At 47.4% G+C, this 16,804-nt stretch overlaps 1 protein-coding gene across 3 annotated transcripts in view; it reads right to left on the reverse strand.

The window, feature by feature from the left end:
• The window catches only part of LOC135399604 (phospholipid scramblase 3-like), an 81,925-nt gene that overhangs the window by 23,670 nt on the left and 41,451 nt on the right, over window positions 1–16,804 (reverse strand). The window lies entirely within an intron of this gene.

The following is a 16,804-nucleotide window of genomic DNA, read 5'->3' on the forward strand; positions in this document are numbered from 1 at the left end:
CAGGCTACAAGGCAGACACTATGCTGAGCCTCCAGCGGTGTATTCCTCAGAACAGCTGGCTGGTGTGGAAACTTACAACTTACACTTACGCACTTACAACTTACAACCTAAAACTTAGCGATAAGAACTGCCACGTTGATAGTGACTTTCCTTGGGTAAAACTGCCTTTCCGTACGCTGTGATTATCGTTATTGAAATGCAGAATATACAGTTACTGTCACAAAATATATCAGCATATCATTCAACATGCCTTAACAATACGTGCTTACATGCATCCGCAGTAAGTTCTTGAAGTGTGAGGAGGAGGAGTACTATTGGAGTCGCACGCATGACTCGTTAGTCATTCCATGTAAGCTCTCGAAGCTTGACTAAGGCTATACGTCAGGGTGTATTGGCAACTGTACGATACAAGGCTACACGTCAGGTGCACGAGATGGAACTCTCAGGAATGAGATGTTCCCCTCTGATTTTGCGGAGTCTGTCTAACACCACTTTGGATGGGGTATTACGGGAGAGAGAAGATACAAAGGTGCGTCAAGAGAACTGCTTAGCTTGTTTTCGCGTCTATCTGGCATGTGCTCTTGCCGTTTTAAACAGTACGAGATTTGGTGTTGTGGAGTACCCCAAAATGTACCCCACGCCCATTTTTGAAGTTCGCGAGCTTTCTCGCATTCACTATTCCACCAGTGTTTATGTCGCTTTGGGAGACGACCTTACGTTGCACAGACTTCCTAGAACCCTCATGTGTTCTATTGCTGGCTTTACAAGTAGGTACGCTTTCAGTCCTCTCAAGACATAGATTTTCTCTTAGCTTGAACGCCCCTTGAAGGACAGGCGTAGTCCTGTGGTCCCTACGATTTGGAAGTATACTTAATCTGGTCCGTGTAGCCTTCGTGCTGGTGGTCGAAGACCGTGACGCTTGAAATGTTCCTAGAACAGTTTTTCCAAAATGACTGTTTCGTCAGCTGCAGAGTCTAGCTTGAATCGTTACTACGAAGGCTACGCCTTCCACAGAGATAGTGATGTCCCATTTACGAAACCTAGGTCTTGTGTATCAAGTGAGCGTACTGCCCCTGAAGACCTGCCGACGTTGGCGAAGTGGCCCTTTTTTCCGCATCTGCTGCATGTCTCTTCTTGTGCCCGACACAATTTCCGTGTGTGGCCATCTTTGCTGCACCTTGCAGTTCTCTTACACCTGTGAGCCCTGCCCCCCCAGTGATCGCTTCGCATAGTTTTGACGAGGCTGTGCTCCGTACTTCTGACGAGACACTCTACTGATGGAGGCTTCTATGTCGGTCGGCGTCCTTATTTCGTTCTGTTGACGGCGAACTTCTTTACGCTGTCTCGCCGCAAGCTGGGCCTTGCGCAAATCCAGCTGTGTCTCTATTGAAGACCTTCCAAGAGCTCATTGTCCCTGAGTCCGGCTAAGAGACAGTCTCTGATGAATTCTTCTCGGAGATCTCCGTGCTGTAACAAAGTCTTCGACTGATTCCCCTTACAAATGGTCGCGGTTGTTGAACCTGGTCCTATGACATTTCTCCTTGAAATATTCATCAAACTTCTTACTTGGAACTTCTTCGGTATGGTTACGTATGTGTGGGCAAGTAGTACGGTAATCACTGAGCTCGAAGCGCCACTCGCCCGAGCTGCTTCTCCATTTTGGCTCCACTTTCGTTTCTTTGTGCGTTTATTTGAAATCGCTCTATAAAGAAGTGCACACTGCGGTCGCGTCCCCATACTGATGAATACGCGGAAATGTTCAATTACTAGTCTTTGTAAACTTGTCCCTGTATCCACGCTTCTTGGGAAGGAGTGGAGGAGGACTGTTTCAAAAACCAAACTGTCATGTTCCATGTTGTAACCAAACCAGAAAACCAAGCAAAAGCTGTGACCGTTCACTTTGTTTCTCAGCTTTTTCGTTACTGGAAAAACCTGGAGCAGGGTAGAGATATCTGTCCACTCCCTTACCTGGTATTCTTCCAGATGCATGACGGGAGGGGAGATGTCCATCAGGTGGGGGACGGTGAAAATTTTGAGGCGACCAACCCCCTTCTGAGCTCTTCTGAAAGCCTTCTCTCTGCAGTAGGATGCTCACTTTATTCCTGACTTTCAGGTTCTTTTTCACAGAAGGTAGGACAGGCTTCCCATTTATTTTATTGAACAGTTCCAATTCGCTTTTGGGAGTGACATCGGACGGGCTGATGCCCAACATGCCCAACATTCTGTGTGTGGTGGTGTAGTAGTCATGCACGACTTTGGGAAGCGCGGAAGTGAAGTGGTATTTTCCGATTACCTTAAAATAGTAGAATATCTGGAGCGCAAAGTTCTTATGACTCGTTTGGCTAGTGAAGCTCGTATTATAGAGGACAAGGTGGAATACATGGAGACCTTTTGCGCGAGGTACTCCTTGACGGTCTTCTTGTAGAATTCCCCTTCTGTATCGCGAAACATGCGTATAGGAACGTTAGCACCCCGAAGAGGCCGTGTCATCGCCTTTACCTTTTCAGCAGGACATTTCATCTTTAGCAGGAGGGTACGCGAAAATTTTTAGAGGGAATCTATCACCACGAGAATGTAATGGTACCCTCCTTTGAACCTCTTGTAGTCTGAAAAGTTGGCAAGATTCATCTGCCAGACGCCGTTTATCTGTAGGGCGATGATGTGTCTCCTGTTAAACTTCCTTCTCACCACATGGTGTAGAGCTTATCTGTAAGCTTATCTGTGACACGCTTACCTGTAATGTTCCACGCCACCCAGTCCTCCCTCGGGTTTATCATATTCCTCCATAAGTTGTGCACGCTATTGAAGCTGGCTGCTGTGGCTCACGAGATTTGGGAGGGGAAATGAGACGCGATAGTTTCAAGACTTTTGGGGAACCAAGGATGTTTCTTCCCAGACTGATGTTGCAACGAATCGTTGACCAGTTGGTAAAGAGAGGAATGCCTGATGAGCTGCCCGAAGCGGAGACACACTTCTCGTGATCCCAGGAGATGACATTTTAAATTATGAAACATCCTTTCGCCGAAGGAGAGTGACGACGTCAACGTGCGACTCATAACTTAGGCGCTCTATCATATACCAGATGCAATCTCTGCGACAATAAAAACACGATGCTCGATGCTATAAATGACTTCGACTATTCGCTCCTCCTTCCAGAGGCCAACGAACAGGACGTCATGTATAGCATCGAGCATCATGTTTTTATTGTCGCAGGGATTGAATCTGCATTGCATGAGTATAAGATAGAGCGCCTAAGTTATGAGTTCTACTTTGACGTCGTCACTCTCTTTTGACGAAAGAATGTTTCCGATGAAGTTGGTCACTTCAATTATCTTGGCCATTGGAAGGGGCAAAAGGTATAGCACGGCGGAAAGCAGGAGAGGAACCACCGACGAAAGAACGCCCTGCCCTCACTGCTGAGACAAACAGGGCTTCAAGCTTTGCAGATACCTGCAAATCTTTTTGTAGGCTACCCGACATAAAAGCCAGTTGTGCTTCTTCAAATACGTGAACGTATCTGGAGCCAACAATATCTTTCCATTCAATACATTGAGACAAATTTCAGAGAGGTCTTTCATGCCAGATGAGGAAGTTTAAAGGAACTTTAAGTAAGGCGAGGTGACGACAGATTCACTTTGAAGTGTAGATTTATGACGATTCTGGAACGATATTGCTACATAACCTTTGATCCTCGTGCGTATAGTTGTGAAGATCCATGAGTAAATAAGCATGAAGTGATGACACTGCTTTTTTTATAGGCGTCCAAAAATAGTCAAATCTTTTTCTACCAAACAGTTGTGTTGCCTAAAATGTTCCATATGAGGAACGCTGCGAAAGGTGCACCACAGGACGCCGTACTTGGCGTTGCAGGATATAGTTATAACGTGGCTGCTGTTGAAAATGATGTTTTGAAAGAGTAAGAATATCCACGCATCGCTGTGGTGAAAACCCCGAAGAAAAAGATAGGTAGCCTCCTTCAAGGAATTGGCATCGGCCATGTGATTGTCGATGACGATTAGCATAGTGCGTGACGTATCCCACTTTCGTGGTAGCTCCTTGGTAAATTTTGAACAGTCCACAGATTCATGCTGGATTCTCAGTTAAGCATATTTTTGCATGTAGAATATTTCCGACGTCGTTCCGGTTCTTCAACACGTTTGCTACAAACACGGATTTACCGCACGTGGAGGGGCCTTAAAATACAGTGGAAAGGATGCTGGAAACAAAGGTTCAGGGGAAGACATGATGTGCATGTCTAGACTTTGCGCAAAAAAAACAGAGGAAACTGAGTCTTGTAGAGAAATGCATCTCTTTTATAAAACATGATCCTGTATATCCGAACTGAGTTCCCAATACAGATTATCCTGAGTAACGCTGGACTTCTCATTCGTCAGTCTCCCTGCCGCTAAGATGCCGTCGAGCGTCCTCATCTTGTCCTGGCACATTTCTTGATATGTTTGCAACCATTCCAGGCAGTCGAATTCAAAGGTCCCCACGAAACAGCAAATAAGTTCACAATGTACACTGTAAACTGAAAAACACCCTTATTGGTGTAAATGGCTTGTCCTATAACTGACACCTCTTTTTACACCATATGGTCTTAGAACACCCTTTTCAGAGGGCGTATTCTGTGTAAGACACCCTTTGAAAGGGTGCTTTTCCTTGAAAATGCCTTCTTTTGCACCCTTTAGACACCCTTTTAGGAGGGTGTTTAACAACTTTACACCCTCCTAAAAGGGTGTTTAAAGGGTGCAAAAGAAAGCATTCTCAAGGAAAAGCACCCTTTCAAAGGGTGTCTTACACAGAATACACCCTCTGAAAAGGGTGTTCTAAGACCATATGGTGTAAAAAGAGGTGTCAGTTATAGGACAAGCCATATACACCAATAAGGGTGTTTTTCAGTTCACAATGTACTTCCTTTTTGTCTTTTTCCGCTTTCGAGAAACACAGAAGAATACGCCGCACATGACGTTTTCCCCGTATTGGTCAGAATGATGAGGCGACTGCAGTGTGCGCTCCCTTTACAGAGTGATTTCAAATAAGCACCTGCAAAGAAACGGAGAAGCACTATGCCACGGCGGGATGCGCGAGACGGATTCTTGGCGACAGTGGTGACGTTAGTTCTTTGTTTCCTCTCGTTGAGAGCAGTCATGCGGCCGGGGGCTCCGTTGCCACGATGGATATCTCTGGCAAAGGTGAATGTCACCATGATGAAAGATGAAAGTCACTGAAAAGGTTAGCCAGCTGTAGGGATCGAACCCACATCTTCTGGATTGCCGGTCCAGGGCTCTACCAATTGAGCTAAGCTAACACGCCTCTCCAGCGACTTTCGGGGTGCGTCATCTGAAGGGACGACAAACCAGCCACTCACTCTCACTCACCCTCCTTTCACTCTTACATTTTTGCTCACTCATACACACATTCATACGACGGAAATCGACGCAAGCGGCACCTGATGAACAAGAGATAAACTGATGTTCTGAGGCTGGAACAACATAGAGGGGACAGATACAAACAAAGCCTCAAATTGCCTAAGAAATCAGAAGATGTGGCAATCCAGAAGATGTGGGTTCGATCCCTACAGCTGGCTAACCTTTTCAGTGACTTTCATCTTTCATCGTTGATTTCTTAGGCAATTTGAGGCTTTGTTTGTATCTGTCCCCTCTATGTTGTTCCAGCCTCAGAACATCAGTTTATCTCTTGATCACCATGATATTTGTAATCGCGAGTGGCTGGGCAGTGTGTGTGTTTGCCGTAGTTGAGTTACATATAGCGATGTGCGATGAGGTCTTTTCGCTGATGATGAGTGGTGTTTGTAAACGTTCTTGTTTTATATGCCTCACACTGTGATTCAGGCTGCTTTGTACGCTCTGTCACATGCTTAGAGTTGTTTAGCAAAGTATTGTTGCCCAACACTAGTATATTTTCTGTGTTCCACGCAAACTGCCATGAGCCCAAACACCGCAGTTGGTCCAAATGCCCCTTGCCTAGCGCTGCACTCGTCTTAAGCCATTTCCCCTGATGAGCAGTGTCTTATACAGGGTGTTTCATTTAACTCGAACCCCACCTTTAAAAAATAACGGCTCATTGCATCACAACGAAACCAACTGCATAGTATTACTATTAGCCTAAAGTGCTTCAGAGTATTTTTGTACCGCAATTGACTAAGTAACAAGTGGAAATTAATTTTCTAGCTTTTTAATTACGAGGATTAGAACGAAGATGACAATTGTGAAGTTGTAGGCGCTGCCATTAGAAAACGAATCCAGTAGATAGCAACCCTGTAGCTCTAACAACTCGTTTTTTTCCGAGTCTACAGAAATGGGCCCGAACTTCCGGAACTTGGACGGAGCATCTTTCCGTCGCGTCAAAAGAGCGCTCCATCGCAGAGCCCTCTCATGTCCACTTGACGAATAAGGAGATATGCGATCCATTCCACCTACACTCTTATCACCCCTGCATGGTGCCGTATCGGCTAGACTATCAGAAGGCACGCTGACCATGACAACTCGGCGCTTTGTCTTTTTATTGCTTGTTTCATTTCCTCCTCTTTTTTCATTCTTTCACCGCGAAACAACTCAAAGTATGCGACAGGGAAGGTTACCCCGCGGAAGCACCTTGAATCTGTAGCATGTGTTTACAAAAGAAAAAAAAATCAAGCAAACCAGAAAACACAAGGAAGCGCTGTCGCGGGTGGCATTTGTTCAGCCGCTCTTTTAACGTTTACGCATTTACTCATTTACAGCCACTCTCTGTAAAATGGTTTGAGGCTTTATTCCAGTGAAGAGCCAGTGGGTATGACGCTTCCCCTAAGCGCTGCACTGGAAAAACAGAAAAGAGCAAGATAAAAGTAATTGCCTCTTTTTGGTGTAACTCATTTTAATGACAACGTATTTTAAGATAGAACACCGTGACTCGGCATTTTGCAGATGTATTCCAACATAACGGAACCAATATTATGGACATTTAGAGCATGTGCTCGTAGAGGTCGCCGTGCGTCATCACACAAAATTGGCATCTCCTGATTGTCTTCTCGGTCGCCCTCCGCAACATGTCCTCGGGGATTTTACGGCAAACTTGAGTGATCTTCGCCTTGAGGGCATCAGGTGTTGTCGTGCCCTCGACGTACACGCAGTCCTTCATATATCCCCATAAGAAAAAATCCAGAGGCGTAAGGTCCGGGTACCTGGCAGGCCATGGCACTGGTCCGAACCTTCCCACCCACTGGTTTGGAAATGCGTTGTCGAGATAGGCGCGAGCTGGGCTGGAGCTGTGTGCGGGAGCGCCATCGTGCTGAAACCACAGCTGGCCATATCGGGCGAATGGGAGGCTGGCGTTGAACTCTTCCACGGGGCGCTGAAGAGCCTCGTTTAGGTATCTGTCCGCGGTCAATGTCCCATCAAGGAAGACGAGTTCAATGGGGGTCCGTCGCAAATGCCACACCAGACGTTGAGGGACCATTTGCATTGATGATGGGGCTTATGAAGCCGATGGGGATTGGTGGTACTCCAATAATGAGCGTTGTGCAGGTTCACCTTCGCATCCCGAGAGAAGTTTGCCTCGTCCGTGCAGATGACGTTACTAAAAAATTGTGGGTTCTGACCGACAGTGTGCAAAAGCCAGTTGCTATAGTGCAACCGGTTTTCGAAGTCTCCTTGCTGCAACTGTTGATGCAGTTGAACGTGGTAAGGATGGAGGCAGGACTCTTTTGCTACCCTCCACACCGTCGACAACGGAACGCCACTCTGACTGCTGGCCTCGCGGACGCTGGCTAGAGGGTGTGCCTCAAAGAACGCCAAGATGTTGGTTCGAACGTCGTCTGAAGGTGTCGATCACCAACGACGCTTGCGGGAAAACTTGCCAATTCTTTTAGCGTCTCGTACTGTTGAACAATCGTCTCAGGGCTTGGTCTCCTGCCGGTATGTCACATCTGAAAAATCTTCACTGCCTTTTTCTTATTGCTCTGTGCAGCACCTAGGGCAAGCACCATGTCAGCTCTTTCTTCGTTGGAATAGGGCATTATTTGACCCGCAGAGCACCCAACAAGGAGTGCATGTAGGGAGACGAAACTGAACAAAGAATCGAGGTGCTTCAGTTGAAAGATAACATTCTTTGTCTCATACTTTCAGTTGCATCACGGCGAAAGAAGAAAAAACAGGAGGGAATCAAACAAACAATAAAAAGACAAAGCGCCGCATTGTCATCGTCACTGATCCCTCTGATCGTCTACCAGATACGGCACCATGCAAGGATGATACGAGGGTGGTTCCGTAAGTTTCGGGCCGACCAACTTTTAATAGTCATTGAGACGAAACAAGTGTATCACTTTTCGACGTAGTCACCCTTAACTTCGATGCACTTTTGACACCTTTCAACCAGCATTCTTATACCCTTGAAAAAATAGTCAGAAGTTTTGTCCGCAAAATGCTGGAAAACTGCCTCTTGCACCGCACTTTCGTTTTGAAATCTCCGTCCTCTGAGATCCCTCTTCAAGTTTGAGAACAGGAAGTAGTCACTCGGTGCCAAGTCTGGACTGTAGTGTGGTTGGTGGGTTTCTTCGAAGCCGCACTAATTCAGTGCAGCCTTGGCAGCAGAAGCCGGCTGGACAGGAGTATTGTCCTGGAGCAACCGGACACCTCGACTCAACCTGCCTCGCCTCTTTTCCTTGATGGCGTCTCGCAGTCGGTGCAGGAGTGAAGCATAATAAGTCGCATTCACTGTGGTGTTCCTCTCTTTGAAGTCGATGCGGAGGATCCCGTGACAATCCCAAAATATTGTTGCCATGATCTTCTTTGTGGATTGTGTGACCTTGGATTTTCTTGGGGGTGCTTCTCCTGGTTTGCGCCATTCCATCGACTCCTTTTTCGAAAGGGGATCATTGTAGAGCACCATAGTCTCATCCCCTGTGACAATTGACATCAATATTTCTTCTTCGTTCTCTTGACAGAGCTCCAAAAACTCTTTGGCACAGACGACGCGCTGTTGCTTTTGAACTGACGAGAGAAGTCGCACTCATCTCGCACTGACCTTTTTCATGTGAAGGCCCTCGCCGATGATGCGAAAAACGGTTGTTTTGGAAAGCCCCCGCCTCTCTTAGATTTCCTTCACCTTCAGACGCCTGTCACTCAGCACTTCCTCCTTGACAAGAGACAAATTTTCTTGTGTCACCACTTCCACTGGACGACCATCGCGTGGATCATCTTCAATGAAGTCTCGCCCCAGTCGAAACTGCTTAGGCCAGTCTTTTACCGTTGTGTACGATGGAGAGGCTTCCCTGTACACGTTGTCCAGTGGCGCTTTAATTTCTTTAGGCGAAAGTCCCTCTTTTGTCAAGAACTTTATCACAGCGTGGTACTCGATTTTTCCCATTTTAACTGAAGAGTGCACCCTGGCTGTTTGAAATGCCGCTCTCCAACCGACAAAAGTATGGAGAGGGTTGAGGGTGGTGCTCCGGCCCTCCAACAGATGGCGCCGCGCGTCCTTAATCGCATTTTCCAATTCGCGCGCAGTTTCTACCTAGGGCCGGAAACTTATGGAACCACCCTCGTACCAAGTACACCATAATCCGTTCAGTTCAAGGGAAGATGGACAAACGTTGCCGTGAGCTCCCCTGGGTAGCCCTTGGTGCATTGCAACTGCATCGCTATATACAGTATGTATTTTATTTTTTTCGTGAGGTAAATGAAGCTGGTACGTATTTTTCATGTCGTTTTTAACACTTTCAAACTTACTATTTCACAAAAGCACTATACGTACCACTTCTGGGATGAGCGTCCCATCTTCTGCAAGGTTGGCAGCCCCGGAAGCACCTGTCACTGTGTCACAACCCAGTAGTGCCATAACACGGGAATCGAGACGCGTTGTGCCCTCGTCTTCTGGCTCTGTCCCGTCGTTGACAGTTATGCCGCCACCTCCGCCGGTACTAAAATGTAGGCGAGGTTCGCCCGTGCATTTCGGCGGACTCGGTAGCGCCAATTGCGCCACAACACCTGCTACGTGGCAGCTGTCTTGATGATGCCGCCTAGAGCATTTAGGGACGACGCTACTTCTTCCCATTTGTTGCGTCTGTCCTCCTTCGTTTCGCCTCGTTTGAACTCCCGGTTATTGCACAGCTCTGGGAACTCCTCCATGTAGGGTAGGAGCTGCATTTTCTGCGCTTCCGACATTGCCATTTCGGTTGAGCTGGAAGTACGTACATCACACATCTTTTTCGTCTTTGCCTGTCGAAACAACAGCTATGTCACAGTGGTGGTACTTCCAAATATAACTAGCCAACTTACCTGGTGCAAATTATAAACTTGCTGCAAATGGTATCTGAAATGCGCGCGAGAACCGCCTTATATAGAGATAGCAGACGATTCTTGGAACGTTCTCATTGGCTCAGGTGAAGTTACGGTTTTATAATACCGTAGTTATTATCTCAGCTCTTTGTCGGCATGTAAAATGCAACAACATTTGACAAAAGTAGGAATCACACTCAGTTACCGCAACGAAAACCATCATATCGAAAAGAGTTCCTAATTTCTGTAGCTAAAAATAGGCGTCGGGTTGCGAGAGTAGTGTCATGAGAGCGACCCGGATGTGGGGAGCGGAAGCGCAGCAGACGATGACGTGTTTGAAAGGCGTTCTTGGCTACTCGGTGCATATCGTCATGTTCTCAGCGTCGCGGTGACGATGACGAACAGCGCTGACGGCTGCACTGCGATGAGAGGGCCAAGAACGCGCCCCAAAACCTATGACTTCGACCCGCTTTCAGTTCTTCTGTTCTTCACAAGGGTTATATACAGGACGCGGTATACGACCGGAGAATAGTAGACTGCTGCTCTGAGATAATCCAGCTGCAGAGGACAGTGCAAGCAGCGCGACTTCACCTTCACCTCTACATTGCTGCAGTAAATAGACATTTTGAATTATTTGCACCTACAGCAATAAACGCGAACTTTTTCTTCCAGTCCACGAGTTAACCTTCATATGAATCTTCCCTACACTGTAAACTGAAAAACACCCTTATGGGTGTAAATGGCTTGTCCTATAACTCACACCTCTTTTTACGCCATATGGTCTGGAACAACCTTTTTAGAGGGTGTATTCTGTGTAAAACACCCTTTGAAAGGGTGCTTTTCCTTGAAAATGCCTTTTTCGCACCCTTTAAATGCCCTTTTAGGAGGGTGTAAGATTGTTAAACACCCTCCTAAAAGGGTGTAGAAAGGGTGCAAAAGAAGGCATTTTCAAGGAAAAGCACCCTTTCAAAGGGTGTTTTACACAGAATACATCCTCTAAAAAAGTTGTTCCAGACCATATGGCGTAAAAAGAGGTGTGAGTTATAGGACAAGCCATTTACACTCATAAGGGTGTTTTTCAGTTTACAGTGTAGTAGCACATGTTGTGACCTCAATGTTGCAGCAATGTTGCGAATGTTGTCCAACGTGGGGCAACGTTTATTAACATTTCACAATGTTCCTGCAACATTATCAAAAGTTGACTAAAATTACGGGACGTTCAGCAATGTTCAAGCAACATGGCAGGGCATCGATTAAGGAACGTTGTGGCCGGACGTTCGTGTTCCTGCAGAATTGTCAGATGTGGACCAACGTTACTTGACGTTCATCAATGTTCATGCAACATTGCAGAGCAACACCGGAGGAACATTGTCGCTCTACGTTTCATAAACGTTGTGTATTGACTTTCCAGCAACATAACACTGCTGTGGTATCGTTGATATTACGCAACCGCCACCTTCCTTCATCATTGCACCTTTTATTCTCTTTTTCTTGTCCATGACGATAAGCATGTCCAAAGCTCACGCGCGCGGTACATCACATATCCCCCCTGTTTTAAAAAGAAATCGTTCCCGCTGTAGGCAAAATCAATGGAGTCGGTCGTCAGCGATATCCTCTGGTACGTCGTTCTCGTTTGCCGGGTAACGGACAGGAGCGGAACGTTGTCGTGTACTTCTGCGTAGAGGTGGTATGTACTCTTGCGCCTACGGGCGGAGCTTGCACTTCAGACGTGCGCACTGTCAAACAGTTGCATTGTCGTCAATAGGCCACAAAGAGTAGCTGAAAAGGGACGGTTTGTCCGGTTGTACTTGGCCTTCGGGTGGCCTCAGCTCACCGTAAAATGGTGAACTTCGACGAATGCCATACCCTGCCGTCTTCCAGCTAGAAAGAGAGTGCACTGTAGACTGAAAAACACCCTTATGGGTGTAAATGGCTTGTCCTATAACTGACACCACTTTTTACGCCGTGTGGTCTGGAACACCCTTTTTAGTCTGTGTAATCTCTGCAAAACACCATTTGAAAGGGTGCTTTTCCTTGAAAATGCCTTCTGTTGCACCCTTTAAACACCCTTTTAGGAGGGTGTAAAATTGTTAAACGCTATGCCTTGTTAAAAGGCTATGCCTTTTGGCATAGCCTCCGCACCATTCCAGATTCCAGAGAATATTCCAGATATTCTCCGAATATTCCAGAGAACGATGGAGCAAGTTACTGCTGGACTGGACGATGTAGCATGTTACTTGGATGACATCATCGTCACTGGAACTACGTTAGAGCACCATCTTTCCAACCTAGCAAGGGTTTTCCAGCGTCTCAGTGATTTTGGTTTCACTTTAGAAAGAAAAATGCGCCTTCTTCAAGCAAGAAGTCGAGTACCTGGGCCAAATCGTTTCAAAGGAAGGCTTTCGACCATCACCCAAGAAGATTTCAGCTATACTGAATATGCTCGAACCACGTAACGTTTCGGAACTGCGAGCGCTATTGGGCATGATTCAGCACTACCGGTACATACCTGGATTGGCAGACATCTGCTCACCATTTCACGGCTTGATCCGTAAAGAGTCTCGCTGGTACTGGTCTTCCGAATGCGTCGAAGCTTTTGAGACGGTGAAGCCCAAATTATCAGCGCCCGAGTCCTTAGCGCACTACGATCCAGCAAAACCACTGTTTCTTGCTACTGACGCATCATCCGAAGGACTGGGGGCAGTCATTTTTCATAGGATTGTTGGCAAGGAGCGTCCCATCGCCCGCGCTTCCAAAACGCTCACCTCTGCCGAGAAAAAGTACGCTTAAATTGAGTGAGAAGCGCTTGCCATCATCTTCGCCGTCAAGAAGTTCCACGAGTACTTGTGGGGAAGAAGGTTAACTCTGTACACGGACCACAAGCCTTTCGTTTACAGAGGTGGACCCTCATACTAATGAGTTACCCATACGACATTATCTACAAGCCAGCGACAGATATTGGAAATGCTGACGGCTTGTCACGCCTAGCAGTACGGCCGGAGCCGCAATTCGACAAGTTGGTCCAGGAGGAGGTCAACCACGTTGATGTTCCGCCGTCTCATCTTGCCGATATCAGTTTCCCTATCTGTGCTGATGACATTGCCAGGGAAACAGCTAGAGATCCCCTCTTTTCACGCCTATACCGGTACATTCTGGAAGGGTGGCCTTCTCATGTACCTCCGGATGCTGAACCGTTTGCTGCCCGACAAACTGAGCTCACAGTGCTTAGCGACTGTATCGTCTGGGGGATGCGAACGGTGATTCCGAAGAAGTTCAGGTCTAAGGTCCTAGATGGCTTGCATTCCGGTCACACCGGCCAGACGAAGATGAAGATGCTTGCCCGGTCTTACGTGTGGTCGCCGTAGATAGACAAGGACATTGAGACCTTATGCCGTAGTTGTGAAGAATGTGCAGTGTTCAATGAACCAAAGCGGCCTGTTTCTCTCCACCAATGGGAGCCTCCAGCTGGACCATGGGTTCGCGTTCATTGTTACTTCGCTGAATTCAAACATCACTATCGACGCCTACAGCAAATGGCCTGAGGTGGCGCACATGCCGACAACTTCTGCCTCCGCCACCACGACGTCGCTGCAAGACATCTCCGTCCGCCAAGCGTTTCCTGAGCAGCTGGTTACAGACAAGGGACCCCAACTCTCCAGCCAGACCTTCAAGGACTTTGTAACAAGGCATGGTATTCAACACGTTCTTACACCGCCTTACCACCCAAAGTCAAACAGACAAGCAGAAAACTTCGTCCGCACGTTTAAGTCCGCCTTGCAGAGGGGAGGAACAACCAAGGACGGAATTCAAAAGTTCCTAACGCAGTACCGCGTCACCCCACATGCAACGACAGGCAAATCTCCATCTATGCTCCTCATGGGAAGACAAATCAGAACGGCTATTGACCTCTTGCGACCCGCCTTAGACAGACATCGCCTACACGCTGCGACCAGGCAGAAACGGAATTACGGCCGCAGTGCGCAGGACAGACCTTTTGAGGTTGGCCAACCAGTTTGGGCTGCTGATCCGATGGGGTGAGGGATCCATAACCAGTAAAGTGGGCGCGGTCATCTACGAGGTCCAATTCGCTGGTGGCCGGCAACGCAGAATTCATGCCGACCACTTGAAGACTCGCATGACAGCCGATAGCTCTGAACCGTCACAGACCCTTCCCTGGCCGGAGCCAGAGGCGTCATTGGCACCAGCCCCACCTACACAAGAGCACGGCGACCCTCCCAGACCACCAAAGGCACGCTATCCCCAAAGAACCCGGAGACATCCGTCCCGCTACGTTCCGTCGTGAGGGGAGGAATGTAGTGGATGACACATCGACAAAGAGCACGCGCCATGCGCATCAGCTGTGCCCCAGCTGATAGAACAGCTGACCGTGCAGTTGTACAACCACTTGCGGTCAGCACGCATCTGTGTTCCGACGCATGAAAAAAAAAAAGCCCTTTTGTGGTTTGTTGCAGTTGTCATGTTGCAGCGATGTTGTAAGAACATTTTCTAGCAACGTTACTAGAATGTTGCCTAAAGAGGTCATTAGCGACGTTTGTAGGAAACATTGGGGAACTTTTCCGCGACATGTGCTATGTCCTAGGTTATGCCTAGGGCTGCCTAGGCATAACGTTGCGGATGCGACGTATTTCTCGCAAGACAGCGGACATCGCGTGCACCTTTCGTCTAGGAGTTTGTTTTGCCTATTCATATAAACCGACCATCTTTATTTTATTTCAATACCTACGGCCTGTCGTCAACAGCTCTTCCTATACTGAAAACAAAACAGTCACTTTCATCCTACACGGAGTCTTTTTGATCGTGTTTAATGCCTCGTCAGCTGTCCTTATCGCGATGAAACACATTGTCTTGCATAACCAAGGGCACAACATGACGATGATGATGATTGGGAGTTTAATGGTGCATTGACAACAAAGATCATAATGCGCCATAAACTGGGGTACAAGGGCACAACAGCTCGTACTATTTTGCTGTTGCGTGGAGCACTAGAGGAAACATTGAAACATCACCTACGGCTGCTCCGGCACCCCTGTGTGTAAACCAGGGGGATGAACACGTTTTGACAACCGAAGCTGACCAAAAAGCGCTCTGGTGTACAGCTCCGCGCAAGAATTATGCAAACCAACACAGTTAGTCAACTCAATGTAACTCGACGAAATCACTAAGACGCAGGTTTCTTCTTTGACTATTTTTCGCGGAAGGCGCCGATTTAAATAAGTGAACATATGAAAATGGCCTGCTCACTTCTCAGTTCATGGCTGATGGCACAAGATCTTAACCAACAAGAAAGTTATTCGATAGCGCTACATGTTTACGAATTACTCAGTTGTAGATTTACGTGTAAGGCCTAGTATACGAGGGTGGTTCCATAAGTTTTCGGCCCGACCAACTTTTAATGGTCATAGAGACGAAACACGTGTATCACTTTTCGACATAGTCACCCTTAACTTCGATGCACTTTCGGCACCTTCCAACCAGCATTCTTATACAATTGAAAAAATAGTCCGGAGTTTTGTCCGCAAAATACTGGAAAACTGCCTCTTGCACCTCACTATCGTTTTGAAATCTCCGTCCTCTGAGATCCCTCTTCAAGTTTGAGAACAGGAAGTAGTCACTCGGTGCCAAGTCTGGACTGTAGGGTGGGTGGTGGATTTCTTCGAAGCCGCACTCCTTCAGTGCAGCCTTGACAACAGAAGCCGTGTGGACAGGGCATTGTCCTGGAGCAACCGGACACCTCGACTCAACCTGCCGCGCCCCTTTTCCTTGATGGCGTCCCGCAGTCGGTGCAGGAGTGAAGCATAATAAGTCGGTATTGTGGTCTTCCTCTCCTTGAAGTCGATGAGGAGGATCCCGTGAAAATCCAAAAATATTGTTGCCATGATCTTTGTGAATTGTGTGACCTTGGCTTTTCTTAGGGGTGCATCTCCTGGTTCGCGCCATACCATCGACTCCTTTTTCGAAAGGGGATCATAGTAGAGCACCATAGTCTTATCCCCTGCGACAATTGACTTCAATATTTCTTCTTCGTTCTTTTGACAGAGCTCCAAACACCCTTTGGCACCGACGACGCGCTGTTGCTTTTGAACTGACGAGAGAAGTCGTGGCACCCATCTCGCACTGACCTTTTTCATGTGAAGGCCTTCGCCGATGATGCGAAAAACGGTTGTTTTGGAAAGCCCTAGCCTTTCTGAGATTTCCTTCACCTTCAGACGCCTGTCGCTCAGCACTTCCTCCTCGACAAGAGACAAATTTTTTTGTGTCACCACTTCCACTGCACGACCATCGCGTGGATCATCTTCAATAGACTCTCGCCCCAATCGAAACTGCTTAGCCCAGTCTTTTACCGTTGTATACGACGGACAGGCTTCCCTGTACACGTTGTCCAGTGGCGCTTTAATTTCTCTAGGCGAAAGTCCCTCTTTTGTCAAGAACTTTATCACAGCGCGGTACTCGATTTTTTTCCATTTTAACTGAAGAGTGCACCCTGGCTCTTTGAAATGCCGCTC

Source organism: Ornithodoros turicata, chromosome 7, assembly GCF_037126465.1.
Source record: "Ornithodoros turicata isolate Travis chromosome 7, ASM3712646v1, whole genome shotgun sequence".
Classification (NCBI taxonomy): Eukaryota; Metazoa; Arthropoda; class Arachnida; order Ixodida; family Argasidae; genus Ornithodoros; species Ornithodoros turicata.